Raw genomic sequence first — 16,740 nt, 5'->3', positions numbered from 1 at the left:
AGGAGAGCAAGCACTCAGATCTTGTGTATATGAAGATACTCACAATGTCTTTATTTCTAAGAAGGTGCCATAATGCTTTCTTATAGAAATCTTGTATTTTATATGGAAGGAAGAATTGGGCTGACTTTCATCTCTGATTCCTGCAGTTATTTGGAATCACCAGAGCCACAAAAGGGTCTTGGTTATGCAAGCATCTTTCAGACCATACATGAGCTTCTTCCTGGAGTTGGGGTGATTCAGGATGGTGCGTGGTCAACCAGGAAGGCCAACCACGCAATTAGAGAGCTGAGCTCCATACTCAGCTTGGCTTGTGGGGAGGGGAGAGCTTCTGAAGGTCAGTCCAGCCACACGGCCAATGTTTCCATCAATCGTGTTTATGCAGTGTAACCCCAGTAGGAGCCCTGGACACCAAAGCTTTCTTGGGGGGAACACACTGACACATTAAGGAGGTAGAGTTCCAGGCTCCAGGGGAAAGGCCTGGGGACTCTGGTTTGGGGACCCTGAAGGATCTCATCTTGTGTGTCTCTTTGACTAATCCTGACTTACCCTTTGTAGTAAACCTGGAAGGATAGCACTTTCCCGGTTCTGTTTATGATTCCAATCAAATACACGGAAGTCATGGGGCCCTCTGAAGTTCCAGCAGGTGAAACTTCTGGGTCACATGTTATGAGTGACATGTGAAGAGAGGGCAGTCTTATTAGGGGTGCACCCTGACCTTGTGGGGTCCACAGTGACTTCACGAGATGGTCCACACCAGAACTGCATGATCGCATAGCAGCCTGAGGTGTCCCTAATAGACTGGCCAATCACATTTGTGTCTTTACGGTATCACATCCTTGTTTTATTTTCTCTGGTGGCTTGAGAATGCTTTTTTTTTTTCCAGAAGCTTATTTCATGTGGATTGTTTGGGGTCAATAACCCCTTGCTCCTACCGTTACACTAGAGGATATGTATCTGCAATTGAATTATTCAGGCTATCCCAGCACTTCCAGAAAGATGGTGGCTTTGTGGAGGAGCATGTGGACCCTGAGGGGCCTCTGGCTGGGACATCTATTAAGCAAGAGTCTGTCTGAGGCCTGGGGAGAAAGAGGCCTCAACGATTCTATGACATCTGGATCAAACAAATCTTTGGAGGAGATTCCAGTTAAAAGAACTGATAACTTCCCTTCTATCTTTTTCTGTTATTATTACTAAACGTAACAAGTTGAGTCCGTAAATAAGCTTAGAATCTGCAAATTTCCCTTTTGATTGGTACCCTCTGACCACCCACAGGGCTCCCTTAGGGAGTGATCGCATAGTGACCACAAGATCTTTCTCTGTATTGGCAAGAATGGGGGCTCATGCTTCCGTGCTTGAACCTGTGCTGGCCTTCCTGTGACATTTGACAGATGCACTGTGAAGAAAAGGAGGTTCTGACACCCTTGAGACTTCATCACAGGAGGCCTCAGGCTTTCAGGGACACTGACCTAACTCTGTGCTGAAAATCTGAACACCCCAACCTAGCCACATTATTAGAGACGGCATGGAGCAGCCTTGATAGGTCATGCCTGACTGTCTCCCCTGTTCAGCCCTCAGCCAATCAAGCCACCCCAATGGAGACTCCAGATGATATGGGAGGCAGAGACAAGGTGTCCCCACCCAAATTACAGGCACACAGGCTTGCACAACACACTCAAGTTGTGCAAAGGTTGGTTATAAAGTAACAGGTGAAGCGAACAGATAATTGCTGTAGACCTACATGCTAGGTACATAAGAGACAGCGTCTCACAGATTCATCAAAGCAACCCAGAAGACAGCATTGTTCATCCCACTTTAGAGAAGAGGAAACTGAGAATCAGAGAGATCAGAGAGACCAAGTAAATGAATGAGGACGTCGGTGTCTAGGGCTCCAGGTTGCAGAGTGCTCTGCCACCCTTGAGTGTGCCATGGGAGGCCGCTCTTGGTCCCCCGTCTGATCCACAGAATGCTTGTCTTGCACACAGACCCTGCAAGAAACAACACACTCTAAAGGGAAGGGTTTGCCCAGCATCTGATGGGCAAAAGTAAAAGAAACCAACTAGCAATGGTACAGAAATTCCTGCAGAACCAGGGACATACTGCCAGCTACTCTGCAAAGTCTTCAGGACCTGGAGCTACAGGGATGCTGCGGCGGAAGCTACCGAACTTCCTTAGAGCAAGTCAGCCACTTCCAAGCCGCCACTAGGCCAGGAAGGGGCACCCTGATCTCCATCTTCTGCCTGCTACATTCTCCAGCAGTTTAACGCAGCTGGTGCGGGTCAGTTTCTGGGGTACCAGAGCAAGGCCCAGACGGGCAGAGTGAGGCTAGGCAGACAGAACCGCCCGTTTAGATTTTCCCCACTCACTCAGCTTGCAGCAGGTGGAAATTAATCATCTGAAATATCAGATGAAAATTCGTGAGATATATTGTCCTCCCGGGGATTCTGGAGGCACTAAACCCCAACCTGAACTCCACTGGCTCTGTCACCTTGCAGAGTTCATTTCGAAGGGGAAGTAACACCTGCCTCTCAAACCCCACCTGCGGCTGCCACCTCCCTGAGGCTCCAGCTGCCGGCCGCCAACGGTAAGTCGGTAAGTCGGTAAGTCGCAGAAGCAAAGTGATTTCTCCAGGGAAAGAAGAGAGAGGTGAGCACAGCAGCCCTCTGTGCACAGGATGAAAACTCCCCCCACCCCAGAAAGGCAAATGAGGGAGCCAGAGAGGGGCAGGGGAGCGCGGCACAAAACCTTCCAGCCCCAGCTCCTTCAGGGAAAGCAAAAGATCTAAAGAATGCACTCTGAGCTGAAGTCACCAGTCAACTAAGGACCTGCAGGGCTTCGCATTTGACTCATTATATGCTTTTTGATTTCCTGGGCCAGCAGACTGCTATTAATTAGCTTTTGTTCAGGTTAATCCAGCTTTTCATTCATGGACTTATTTTCCCCTGCTAAGAGTTAAAGTTTGAAATGTCACTAACAACCTAGATCATTTAGTATGGAAACCCTCGACAGTTAGGGAATTATAACTAATGAATAATATGTTCAGCCAATTTAATTCTAGAAGCAATTCATTAGCATATCAAAAGACTTTAAAATGTGCACCCTCTTTGACCCGAACGTTTCCTGTCTAGCAAATCTTTTCTTCCCTATAGAAATAATTATGTATGTGTACAGATATTCAGTTAAAAAGGTGCTTGCTTGATGATTGTTTAGGTCTACAAAACAGGAGCAATCTAATGTTCAACAAAATACAACAATAAGGGTAATACTAATTATCATGTCAAATATGTAGCGTTTTCCACAGCCCAGAAAACATTTTAAGGTGGTTTGCCTACATAACTCATTTCAATCTCATTAACAAGTTTTTTAAGATTATAATTTTCTTTTATTTTTCTTTCTTTTCTCTCTCTTTGTCTCTCTGTCTCTGTCTCTGTCTTTCTTTGTCTCTCTGTCTCTCTCTCTTTTTCCGGGTACTGAGGACTGAACCCAGGATTTCTGCATTGAGATACTTTTCAATCCCACATTCCTCTTTTAATTTTTTTATTTTGAGACAGAGTCTCACTAAGTTGCCCAAGCAAAACTCAAACTTGAGATTCTCCTGTCTCGGCCTCCCAGCGTGCAGGGATTGCCTGTACACCAACTATGCGATCTTCTGCTTAACATTCACTAAGTCAAGGACCAGAGAACAAACAGAGGCATGCCAAACATTTGAAAAGTTACAGGTCAAGCTCAGCAAGAGTTAAATAAGCCTTTTCCCATTCCTGTCAGGAAAAAAGCGTGCTTTTGCAGTGAGCTGGATGCCAAATCCCCACAACTGGAATTCTGTCCTGGATACGGTGATATGGTACAAACCAGCCACAAGGCCGTGTGCTGCCTCTGTTCCTTGCCTGTCCTGGTACTGTCCCGCACTGTGACAGGCCACACGAGCTCCCTCCTTCTGCACAGTAACCCTTGAACACCCTCAGGCCTAGGGCTACATCATAGCAAGGGCAGGCCGGGCTCTGGAAGTAGATTCAGGGTGGCAAGAGGGAAATCTTCAGGTGCTCCACATACCTGGAGGTTGGGACGTCCAAGATCACGGTACCAGTAAATACGAATTGGCAGAGGCCACTTCCTGTTCAGGGCTGGAGCCTTCTTTCTGGTGGTGGTGGTGGTGGTGGGTGGGACCCAATGAGCCTCTTTCCAAGGAGACATAAATTCTTCAAAAGAACACATCCTCACCCCACAGTCCCCTTCCCTCCTGAGAAGGAATCGAGCAGAGGGGCAGAGTGGTGTGCCAGTTTCTCAAGGGAAACCAGTAACACGACGTGTAAGTCCAAATGTAGATTCCTTACACTGGGTTCTAGGAATGATATCATTCGGACCTAGGTATCCTGGTTCTAGAACTTATCCTCTTAACTATTACATTGTGATTTGCTTAATTATTAGAACAAAGCACACTAGAAGTTGTATTTAATAAGTACATGCCTTGCCTATCAGACTACAAAACGCCATACTGGAAGCTGTTGGAGCCTGATAGGCTGAGTGTTTAAGTTCTTCATGGGTTGAGATCACCACCGCCAAGGTTCACATGTGTTAGGAGCTGAGGCCTGTGAGATGGGATTAGCTTCTGAGCCCAGAAATAGGATCAGCGCCTTCATAAAAGAAGCTCCCAGGAGGTCCCTGACCCCTTGAAGTCACAGTGAGAAGAGGCCATCTGGGTACCAGCAAGTGAGTACCTTGCTCTTGGGCTTTGCAGCCTCTAAGATGTGGGAAATAATGGGGTGTTGCTTATAATCCCTTCAGTAGAAGGCAGGACCTCATATCTAACCCATCTTTGTGATAACAGTTCAAAACAACTAAAACAGGAAGCGCTAAGCCAGAGAGCTGAGTCTGATGAGGTTCATGATTCTCTCCTGCCTTCTTCCGGTGCACACAGGAAGTCTACGTTTCCCAGCTTCCCTTGTCACAAGGGTAGGGCAGGGAGGGGGCATGCAGAAATGATCTAAGCCGTTTCCACGCCTGGCCCCTAAAACTCCTGTCGCCTCTCCTTTACGTGTTCCAGAGGGCAGAGTTGGGAAGTGGTGAAGACCACTTCTGCAGTTTCATCGAATGAGCAGAGCGACAAACTAGCCCAGTTTGCTCTGAGCTAAGGTTCTTGGGCCTCAGAACTTTCAGCGATAACAGCAAGACAGTCTTTGGGAAAAGTGGAACAGACTAGGGGTTTAAATGAGCAAGAAACACATTTTTATTCTCTAAAGTCTGAGATTTTTTTTTTAGATTAAGCTGATACAGATCTTAAGTTTTCCAACCTATTGCAAGAAAAGACTCTGGACTTAAAGGCTGGACCTTGCCCCTAATAGTTTTGTCACACCCTATACCCTAGTGACCTCCGACAATACATCGCTCTGGACAGCAGCTGTCTGATCCCTACAGAAAAAGTGGAAATAAACACATGGTGTCTTGGTAAGATTGAGATTAATTTAAATCTTGTGAAAATTCTTCGTATCTATAAATCCCTACGCAGATACGACTTTTTCTAATTGCTACAACACAAGATTAGAATCTAGGTGAAGGATGAAGACTTGTATGTATCTAACTGAAAGGACAGATAACTGATACAAGATGAAGATGTAAATTCATTCTTGGTAGCAATGAAAAGAGATGGATGAGTTCTGAGGGAGGGTTAGGAAAACTCAAAGTTGGAAAAGACTTCTTGGAAGAGTCAGCAGTCCGGACATGTTTAAATGCAGGGCAGTGTTTGGAAGGGAGAGAGCTGCTGGTGGAATAGGCCAGTGTTTCCTGACTTGCAGTTGTATGTTGGCCATGAACCACATAGATCTGGATTTAATGCTGAATCCAGCACTGATGAAGACTGCAGATTTCTTTTCCCCAAGAGATAGATCGTTGGAGAATGGTGAGATGGATATACAGACAGAAGCTCCGCCTCCCCCGTACCTGTGACCACCTGGCATCATTTGAAAAGCGTTCCTGTATTTAGAGTATTCTATACATCATGAGCTCTACCTTCCCAAGACGTAAGACAGAGCTGGTTTCCAGCCTCCTTTGCAGCTAAGTATATAGTTGGGCTCCTCAGGCTGAACACAGCTAACATGGAGAAACAAGCTTGTATAGAATTCAGTGTACATAAAAGCTATTTACTTTGCATTAGCCAGGAAGCAGAGAGAGACAGACAGACAGACAGACAGAGAGGTAAAGAGTGGGCACAAGATAGAGCCAGGCAGACAGACAGACAGACACACAGTAAGAGGGAGAGACAGACACAGAGGGAGCATGGGACCAGGGTCAAGATACATCCTTATGGGGTACAGCCCTACTGACCTATGTGCTCCATTTTGTAATAGTTACTCAGTTATGAACTCAGTGGATTAATTCACTAATCCACTTTATATTTATAAAACGTAATTGCTAAAACCATGCTGTGCATGTGGGTGTCAGTGTGTGCATGTGTCTCTGTTCTGTTTCTGTCACTCCCCTCTCCACCCTGCAGGGTCCATAACAGAGTTATGGAACACGACCGCCAAGGTTCACATGTGTTAGGAGCTGAGGCCTGTGAGATGGGATTAGCTTCTGAGCCCAGGAATAGGATCAGCGCCTTCATAAAAGAAGCTCCCAGGAGGTCCCTGACCCCTTGTAGTCACAGTGAGAAGAGGCCATTTGGGTACCAGCAAGTGAGTACCTTGTTCTTGGGCTTTGCAGCCTCTAAGATGTGGGAAATAATGGGGTGTTGCTTATAATCCCTTCAGTAGAAGGCAGGACCTCATATCTAACCCATCTTTGTGATAACAGTTCAAAACAACTAAAACAGGAAGCGCTAAGCCAGAGAGCTGAGTCTGATGAGGTTCATGATTCTCTCCTGCCTCCTTCCGGTGCACACAGGAAGTCTACGTTTCCCAGCTTCCCTTGTCACAAGGCTAGGGCAGGGAGGGGGCATGCAGAAATGATCTAAGCCGTTTCCACGCCTGGCCCCTAAAACTCCTGTCGCCTCTCCTTTACGTGTTCCAGAGGGCAGAGTTGGGAAGTGGTGAAGACCACTTCTGCAGTTTCATCGAATGAGCAGAGCGACAAACTAGCCCAGTTTGCTCTGAGCTAAGGTTCTTGGGCCTCAGAACTTTCAGCGATAAAAGCAAGACAGTCTTTGGGAAAAGTGGAACAGATTAGGGATTTAAATGAGCAAGAAACACATTTTTATTCTCTTAAGTCTCAGAGATTTTTTTTTTTTTTTAGATTAAGCTGATACAGATCTTAAGTTTTCCAACCTATTGCAAGAAAATACTCTGGACTTAAAGGCTGGACCTTGCCCCTAATAGTTATGTTACACCCTATACCCTAGTGACCTCCGACAATACATCGCTCTGGACATCAGCTGTCTGATCCCTACAGAAAAAGTGGATATAAACACATGGTGTCTTGGTAAGATTGAGATTAATTTACATCTTGTGAAAATTCTTCGTATCTATAAATCCCTGCGCAGATATGACTTTTTCTAATTGCTACAACACAAGATTAGAATCTAGGTGAAGGATGAAGACTTGTATGTATCTAACTGAAAGAACAGATAACTGATACAAGATGAAGATGTGAATTCCTTCTTGGTAGCAATGAAAAGAGATGAATGAGTTCTGAGGAAGGGTTAGGAAAACTCAAAGTTGGAAAAGACTTCTTGGAAGAGGCAGCAGTCCGGACATGTTTAAATGCAGGGCAGTGTTTGGAAGGGAGAGAGCTGCTGGTGGAATAGGCCAGTGTTTCCTGACTTGCAGTTGTATGTTGGCCATGAACCACATAGATCTGGATTTAATGCTGAATCCAGCACTGATGAAGACTGCAGATTTCTTTTCCCCAAGAGATAGATCGTTGGAGAATGGTGAGATGGATATACAGACAGAAGCTCCGCCTCCCCCGTACCTGTGACCACCTGGCATCATTTGAAAAGCTTTCCTGTATTTAGAGTATTCCATATATCATGAGCTCTACCTTCCCAAGACATAAGATAGAGCTGGTTTTCCAGCCTCCTTTGCAGCTAAGTATATATTTGGGCTCCTCAGGCTGAACACAGCTAACATGGAGAAACAAGCTTGTATAGAATTCAGTGTACATAAACGCTATTTACTTTGCATTAGCCAGGAAGCAGAGAGAGAAAGAGAGACAGACAGACAGACAGACAGACAGACAGACAGAGAGGTAAAGAGTGGGCACAAGATAGAGCCAGGCAGACAGATAGACAGACACACAGTGAGAGTGAGAGACAGACACAGAGGGAGAATGGGACCAGAGTCAAGATACATCCTTATGGGGTACAGCCTTACTGACCTATGGACTCCATTTTGTAATAGTTACTCAGTTATGAACTCATCATTAATCCACTTTATATTTATACAACATAATTGCTAAAACCATGCTGTGCATGTGGGTGTCAGTGTGTGCATGTGTCTCTGTTCTGTTCCTGTCGCTCCCCTCTCCACCCTGTAGGGTCCATAACAGAGTTATGGAACACGACATTCACACTGTGCAGGATGCCACGCAATACCCTACAACGACAATAAGCAGTCTAACCTGAACTAAACCTCAAGTTACCTCTTTACCTCACAGATATCTCTGGGGCTGCCCCTAGAAGCAGAGCATGCTGGGTGCTGGGAATAGAGTTAAGTACTCAGATTCCTTTCCTCCTTCACAAATAACCCTTAGGCTCCTACCTGCTTGTCAGATACCCCAACCACCTGAGAATGCCGCGTCCATGCACTGGGGCAACATCTTCCCCATCGTGAGGCTGCTATTATTGCATTAACAAAAACAACACATGAGGCACACTCAGCAATCCGTGAATGAGCAGCAGTTGGGATGCTCGTGATAAAGCAGTTCAGAGGAAGGAATGATCCCGCGCCCTGCTCTGCCAGGATCCCCAGGGAGCTGGGAGACTTGTCCCATCTTGTTAGCGCTTGAACGGAGACAATTGTACTGAACATATTTTGGCCTTTTACTCCTTTGCAGTCATCCAAAGGCCCTGGAGCTCTTACATTTGTGCCTTTCACACATTCCTTTGTATTAAGATGTTTTTTCTTAAAGAAGAAAAGCAAAGAGTCAGGAAACACATACACACACACACACACACTGGACCCCCCACCATCCTTCTTTCTTCCAATGGTACATAACTCTGAGAAGTCCTTCCAAGATTTGCCATGGAACTCGACCGTACCTACAACTCTCTTGAAGCAAATAAATCTGTGCCAACAGTACATAAAATCTTCCCCAGCTGTGATCCCACAGTGTGAATCCCTATAAACGAGCCTGAGATCTATTCTGCAGAAACATCTCCCCGAGACGTCAGCTCTCCCAATTAGAAAGTGGAAATCCTCCTTAGAAAATTAGGGTCATTCTGGAGAAAGGAAATGGGGAATGAGAGAGGGGGACCCCAGGGGGCGGGGAGTGGGTTAGGTGGGAGGAGACGAGGTGCAAACTCCCGTCATGAGGATGGCTTGAGGAAAGAGGATTATTCCAAGGAAATTGCACCGGAAAATGTAACCTCGAGGAGGCGGCTGATGGTAAAATCAGTTTTTAGTGTGGGCTGGCAGAGAACGTGAAAAAGTTGAACTGTGAGTCAAGGACTAAAGGGACTCAGCCAGGCCACCTGGGTGGTGGACCAGGGTCAGAAAGGGTAAAAACTGGAGGAGAAACAGAGAGGAGATTTGGGGAAGACAGGGAAGCCTGGGTCCAGAGCCCGTGGAAAGAAATGCTTTCCTTAAAGAGAACAGCAGCCTGCTTTGGGGACCCATAGACCCCAGGTCCCCTTACCCTACCAGCCCTGTTGAGCTCTTAAATTCTGAGGATTGCAGGAAACCACTATCAGAACAAGAGAGGAGAATGCTCCACTAGGAGGAGAAAATAAGGGGACTGTGGGTCCCCCTCCTCCTGACCCGCGGTGAGGATGGAACCAGCAGAGGGGAGAGAAGAGCTGCACGTTTGCACAGACAGCCTCTGGATTGCAGGGCAGCAGGACAGAAAGCGGCATGGAGAGTGCTGATCAAAGATAAAGCCAGAGGGAGTTACGGAAGATTAAAGAGAGCCAGTGCAAGAATCCCGCTTGGAGACCAAACAATCACAAAGCCTCGGGATGTTGACCAAGAGCCTCTGTGCGTTTCAGACTTCTGCGTCCAGTCCACCATCCCCTGCCCAGCCCCACAGCCTCCCTGAAGGAGCGTGTAAACATCGCAGGCCCATCCGGAAGCCATCCTGGGTCCAGAAAGTCGCAGCCCTGCCTCTGGGGTATAGCCTGGATCTGCCACACCCAGGGGCTGTGGAGTCTCCTTGGAGGGGCGCGTTGGGAAGCTAGATTCCAGGCCTCCTCTCCGGCTGCATGAGAAAGTAATGGACAGATGCAGATGCTGGGAGAAGAGGGTTTTGTTTTTCCTTCCAACTTGAATCAGACTTCATTGACTTTTTATGTGGTGTCCATCTGTTAACCGGGCACTCTGAGGCTGAGGCAGGAGGATTGTGAGTTGGAGAGCAGTCCGGGCAACTTGGTGATTTAGCAAGATTCTGTCTCTAGGGGCTGGGGATTTAGCTCAGCGGCATAAGCACCTGCCTTGCAAGCAGGCGGTCGTGAGTTCGATCCCCGGTACCGATAAAAACGAAAAAGACAAAAAAAAAAAAAAAAAAAAAAAAAAAAAGATTCTGTCTCAAATTAAAAATTAAAAAGGGCTGGAGATATAGCTTAGTCAAAGGCCTTCGCTCAATCCCTGGTACTGAAAAATAAATTTATGCTGATGCAAAAGAAGCCAAGTTTGTCTGTTGTATGAAGTTACCCTTTCGATAAGCTGAATTATAGCTAACAATCTACAACAATAGCCAACGTAACAGCACAGCGTGGTATTTATAGTTCACTACCAAGTGTATTAATAAAGAAAAAGAATCCATTTATGTATTTCCTGTACGTGCATGGGCCATTTCTAGAAGGATAAGGAAGAAACTGACATAATTGATTGTCTCAGGGGAGATGGAAACTGATTAGCAGGGGGACCAGGGCTGAGGGACCAAGTTTCAATTGTGTTCCCTTTTCTACCTTGTGATTTTTCAACCATACGAATATTTTTCTCACTCAAAAATAACCTGAAAACAATTTGTAGGACCACAATGCATCACAATTGAACAATAGTCACCGGGTTGTCCCTTGTACATTTTATATCCTTTGGCCAACATCTCCCCGGTGGTCACCCCTGGTACTTACCAGCTTCCGGTAGTTACCGTGCTCCTGTCTGCTTCCATAAGTTCAAATGCTTAAGATTCCACATAGACGTAAGACCGTGCAATGTATTTGTCTTACTGTGCCTGGTTTATTTCACTGAATACAGTGTCTCCAGGTTGACCCATTTGTTGTTAAGACAAATAAAACTAATTTTTAAAACGGTTAGTATCTATGGTGGGCTTGATGTGGGGGTGAAACGGGATCATATACAAAGCGCTGGCATGGAATTAGACGCCTGATCATTCAGTCCCAGAGCAGTGGTGAGAAGCAGTAATAGTAATCGTCCTGATAGTTTTTAGCCCCTTTGGGAGAGCGGGTTTCTCACCTCCCTGCAGACTATGAATCTACCAGTCCCACTCCTCGGGTCTCTAACCTTTCTTACCAATCACATCGGGGACTCCTACCTCCTGCTACCATCACCCCTGGGATTAGGGATTAAGGAGACACAAATATTCACTCCATTGCAACAGTTTACCAAGGAACAATTAAATGTGGTATGAAAGATTCCGGAAAGCTTCACAGGAGGCGGGCAATGAGCTCTTAGCAGACAGAGAGGTAGAACCACGCGTTTGCAAAAGACCGTCTGCCCACAGCGGCCCAGGCAAGGGCTGAGCGCTCAGCGGCTGCCACTGGGCCTCAGCTGGGTTTGGTCCACAGAGTCACCTTCCGAACCCAGGGGAGGAGGGCCAGCAACACGGAGCCTGGGAACGCCAGGTTAAGTGGCTCCTTGGAGGATTGATAACGTTTGCCTGCCATTCTGTGGCTCCATGGTTAAACCAGGATGGCATCTTGTCAAATCAAATCCATCGCATTTGGGGAGATGCTCCATGGAGGCTCACCCCTGCAGATTATTGCTGTTTTAAGGATAAGAATCATGTTTTGCTTAGTTTTTGTTCTTGATACTAACAGATGAGATAATTAAGTGTCTGTATTGCTCATGTTGTAGCAGGCACATTTTATGGTATTTTTATCAAGTGCATTCTACTGGGTAAAAGTGATAGCATAGCATATTCTTCTGTTTGGTTTGATTTGGGTCTTTTATTTTTTTAATATATTTTTATTTTTTTGGCTTTGGATATAGAGTCTCTTGTTGCTAAGACTTTCCCCCAATGCAGTGGGTTTCAGTACAAATTGGACGTGGGTCATGTTATGTTGGGATACCATTGTGTCCTAGGTGGCTAGTCTTCTGAAAGTTACTAGATGCTTGATGGATGCAAGTGTGGAATAGAAATTACTCCCTGTTATTTCAAACATCCAGAGTATAGATTAACTGAAAACTATCCTGAGATTCAAAGTGTTCTCATTTGGCAACCTGCAATGTCTGGACTTCGTGACCATGAAGGCGCGTTTATAAAGAGGTTGGGTGAACTTGTTCAAGAGTCCAAATGTCACAGATAACATGTGGTTTTTGTGACACTTTTATTGTGACAACAGCCTTGGTCTCTCAGTGTCTGATTTTATGTTTGGTATGTACTGACATTTTGAATGTCTTAAATTTATGCTGTGGACAATACCACTTTTATCTATTTATTACACTGTTGTCTTATCCTGTTTTTTTTTGCAAAAGGTTTTCCTATGAGATGGTGATGAGAAGGAAGTTTGAAACACATCAATGAATACTAATAGGTCTGAAAACATGGGTTCAAATCCAGTGCCTCGAATTTACCAGCTACGTGGCCATGTGTAAGTGAGCAAACCTCTGAGCCTTAATTGTCTCCAGTGTAAAACATAGATAGTAATTCTGAATTCAAGTCAGTGTTATTGAGGAGTAGGAAAGCTGTCATATCTTTTCATCCACCCTGAGTCATTTGTGGAGGCTTCCTGGAGAATCATGTTCAATGTCATTTGAAGTTTGCTCCAGGTTCATCAGGGAAACAGCTCTGACATCAATTAATGATGTCTGTCATGGTCACAAAGGGAAGAAAGCTGCCAAATCTGCTGCAGAAAAGGCAACTCTGAAAAGCACAAAATAGCTCACACATTATGAATCTCGACGCAATCATGGCTTCCACTAGGCTTCCTTGAAGTTATTGCTCATAAAACTCACCTATGTGTATCTGTTCTATATTCCATCCATTTATCTAAAATGAAAGGTTTAAAGGTTTCTTCATTCCCAAAGGTATGCTTGTGCTGAGAAAAGGTGAGGTATGTTTAGAAAGAAAAGTAGAAAAGCATCCAGCCAAGAGGATTAAAATAAAGTTTTGTTCAGTGTCCCGGGCAGCTGAGTTTTTCTTACCCTTGACTTACAATACGTAAATTTGCATTTCTTACCATCTCACGGGAGAGAGATATTTTTCATTTGACTTTTATTGACACGAAAAAGCTGTGCATATTTAACATACAGAGCCTGATGACTTTGGGGCTCAGGATTCACCTGTGACATCATTGCTTAAGCTGTGCCATAAACATATCCATCATCTCCAAAGTCTCCTCCTACCTTCTTATTGGTTGATTTGTGCGCCTGTGATAAGATCTACACTCTTAGCAATTTGCAGCACACAATGCAGAACTGCTGGCTTGTAAGCAGTGTGGACCTGGAGGGCTTACTCATCCTGCACAACTGAAACTTTGTATCCTCTAAGCCACACCTCCTCACAGCCTGGTGGTGCAGACACCATTCCGTGCTCTGCCTTAGTGGACCTATTTAGAACCGGCGTATAATTGGGATCTGGCAGCATTTGTGCTTCCATGTCTGACTTACTTAACTGGGTATAGTATCTTTCAGGTTCTCTGCCAGGTTTACTCATGTGGTCATCAGTGGTAGAATTTCCTTCCTTATTAAGGATTAATAGTACTTCATTGTATACGTGTGTGCATTACTTATTAAATTTATCATGTTATAATATGTTAATTATATACTACAATGTAATATACTATATTAGAAGCAAAATTTGTGATAATAATACAATGTTATTTACAGACATCATATATATATATATATATATATATATATATGTATAAAACATTCTTATCCAGCAAAGATATTTAGGTGGCTTTGCTATCTTAATTAATATGAATAATTCTGCAGTGGATAAGAAAATGACAGTGGATAAGAAAATTAGTATCTTCCAGATACTAATTTCATTTTCTTTACATACGTCTCCAGAAAGAAGATTGCTAGATCTTACAATAATTCTATTTTTCATTTTTTTATGGCATCTCTAGACTGTTTACCATAGTGGTGGTGCCAATTTACATTCCCACCAGCAGTGCACGAAGGCTTCCTTGCATCCTTCGCTCCGCTTCTCCCCTCTGCCTTTCTTGGATGTAGCCGTCCCAACAGGTCTGCAGAGATAGCTTCCTGTGGTTTGGGTTTGGTGCTCAGTACCTCTCCATGTACCTGTTTGCCATCGGGGCATCTCCCACAGCCAACTAGGATGCTGCTACGTGGTGAAAGGAACATCAACAAAATGCAAAGGGCGATGCAGTAAGTGGGAGGAGACATCTACACACCATGGCTCTGCTGGAGAGTTAATATCTAAATATGTAGGAAATCTCAGAAGTCCTTAGCAAAGAGCTTCATAATCTGATTTTAAATGAGCAAAGGCGCTGAACACACATTTCTTCAAAGACAGGATTTTTCGACCAACCAACCAGCAGAAGGAGAAGTCTACAACAGTGTGGTCCTAAGCATTTTGTGTTTACCTGCTTGTAAACCTAGAGCCTCTTTATTTCTCTGTCTGTCTGTCTGCCTCTGTCTCTGTCTGTCTCTTTTTGTCTTTATGACACACACGGATTTATAAATATATATGTAAATATAAATGCATATGTGTACGTACATCTAATATATATTTCAGAAAGTCTTGGACATCAAATGACTCCTGCAAAAAAAAAACCACGTTGATGAGTTAAGTGTAAATGAATCAGAAACATGTGGACTGAATTCTCTTCAAAATACCCTAGGGTTTAAAATGAGAGGGAAAAGGTACTTGTAGGGGGAAAAAAAAGAAGTACATTTTGGGCCTCACTGAACCTAAATCATTTGAAAAATAGTTTAAGATGTTTGCTAAATCCAAAAAGCAGCTTTGCTCCCACCATATGGCAATGTCAAAGTGGCTCTTCAGATGAGCTTAAGCCTAATTTTAATTTCTTGCACATGTGGTAAAAACATCTTGGAGGACTCTTGAGCCACTGTTCAAGGGAGGGAGCACCCAGAGTCTGGGGATTTGGGGCGCCTCTCATTTGCATAAGAATGACTACAGGCCTAGCTTTCTCCTTCTCTTCTTGATGCATCCTGCAGGGGCTGGTTTGCTGTTTCACAGAGTTCTGGGCCCTGATATGCCCTCTGCAAAAGACTTTTCTCTCCACGCCAAAGCTTCTGAACCTGGCTCTTCACTCCCAATGCTTACTGGTTTCTGTTGGGAGGTTTGCTTCGCTTGGGCGTCCATATGTGGGCATTTGGGATATTCTTCCCAGGGTTTCACAGGATTTCCTCCCTCATGCACCCCCCAAGTAATCACTGCAGGATGCTGTCTATTAGCAGGCTGGGCAAATCCCCAGGAATTGGGGTCATTAGGAATAGTTCTCGTGGTTCAAAATCTCTCTGGTCCTTTGGGGCATCTCCCCAGCTGCACTGATTTATCCCAGAAGTCCTGGATGAAGCTGAGGTAGGTCAGGCTGGAGATTTTCCTCCAAAGTCATGTCGCCCCTGCCAAGGAGGATCAGAAACATGTGGGGGTGTTCTTTACTAATCGATTCCAATGATTGGAGGAGGCACTGCCAGCATTTGATGACAACGACCAGAAATACAATGCACCCTATAACCAAGAGGACAGTCCCACGCCAGGAAAAACGGCCCTGGATCATGCAGAGGACTTCCACGTGGGTAAAAGCCCTGTCAATAATCCCCCGAGTCCGGAAGCTAACCCGGTTCTTTCTATCAGCTCAACGCTTCATCTTCTTTCACTTTTTCAGTGTATCCTGGACTTTCCATACATTTCACTTCTATGTCCTCCAAGGGAAAATTGATCTTGACAGCACTGAGGACAACACAGACGAACACCCCATGCAGGACAACACTATTAGCAGGACGGGAGTCACCAGCACACAGCCATAGCCGTCGGTGTCCGTCGGTGTCTGCAGCCCCTGTGCTGATGGCAACTCAGCATCAAAATGCAGTCCCTTTGTTCTGCCTCCCGTTACCGATTTCTCATTTGTGCTGTGATTATTGTGTGTGTGTGTGTGTGTGTGTGTGTGTGTGCCGATTGCATGTGTAGGTTTTATTATTTATGATTTTCCATGTCAGCAGAATAAAGGGAAGCTACAAAACATTTGTTACGAAAAGGGGCATTCATTCTGGTACGATAAAACCATCCCCACAGAGGAGCCGAGTGTGACACGGCAAATCATAGAGCAGCACAGAGCTGGGAGTCGGTAGCCAGGGGTGTCGTTTGTGCACCCCACCTCTCATCCGATATTGGGCAAATCTTGTTGCTCCTCTAAGCCTGAGTTTTCCCATCTCACCTGTGAGCACACTGGACTTGATCACCGCGTCACACAAGCTTCAG

This window comes from Cavia porcellus, unplaced genomic scaffold (genome assembly GCF_034190915.1).
Source record: "Cavia porcellus strain 051 isolate PalLab524CR breed Dunkin Hartley unplaced genomic scaffold, mCavPor4.1 scaffold_16, whole genome shotgun sequence".
Classification (NCBI taxonomy): domain Eukaryota; kingdom Metazoa; phylum Chordata; class Mammalia; order Rodentia; family Caviidae; genus Cavia; species Cavia porcellus.
The sequence above is the reverse complement of the archived record's forward strand: the minus strand, read 5'-3'. Positions refer to the sequence as shown.